Raw genomic sequence first — 675 nt, 5'->3', positions numbered from 1 at the left:
ATCCAAAATCATCAACAGCAAACTCCCCACCCTGGACTCCATACACAAACATCACACACCACACGCACAAACAAAATCATCAGTGACCCCCTGCACCCAGCTCATCACCTCTTCCAACACCTCCCCTCTGGTAGGAGGTTTAGGTCACTGGGTAGTCGTACTGTGAGGTTTAATAATAGTTTCTTCCCCAAGGCCATACAACTGCTCAACTCAACTCCTCCTAAATTTACCCCCTGCTGTTATGTTTCTCTAGTTTCTGTTACATTAAACCTGATGTCTATATTTTTTCGTACTGTACTGTTCCGTCATGTATATGTTCTAGGTGGTGTTTTCTGTACTGTACTCTGTATGTGTCCTTTATGTTTTCTGTGGGTATTGTCGCAGCTACCACCTGCACCGTGCTTGAATTCGACCACCGGCCTGGCCGTGTGGCAATAAAAGGAACTTGAACTCTCTATCTCTGTACCTCTCTCTCTCTACTCTCTTTCTCTCTCTCTCTTTCTCTATCTACCCCCCCCCTCTCTCCTCTCTTGACCTCTCTATCCCTCTCTCTCTACCCTCTCTCAAACTCTCTTTCTCTCTCTCTTTTCTCGCTCTACCTCTCTCTCTCTACCTCTCTTTCCTCTCTCTAACTCTCTTTCTCTCTATTTCTCGCTCTACCTCTCTCTCTACTCT

This window comes from Notolepis coatsorum (assembly GCF_963971535.1).
Source record: "Notolepis coatsorum genome assembly, contig: SCAFFOLD_549, whole genome shotgun sequence".
Taxonomy (NCBI): domain Eukaryota; kingdom Metazoa; phylum Chordata; class Actinopteri; order Aulopiformes; family Paralepididae; genus Notolepis; species Notolepis coatsorum.
This window is presented reverse-complemented; position numbering follows the sequence as displayed.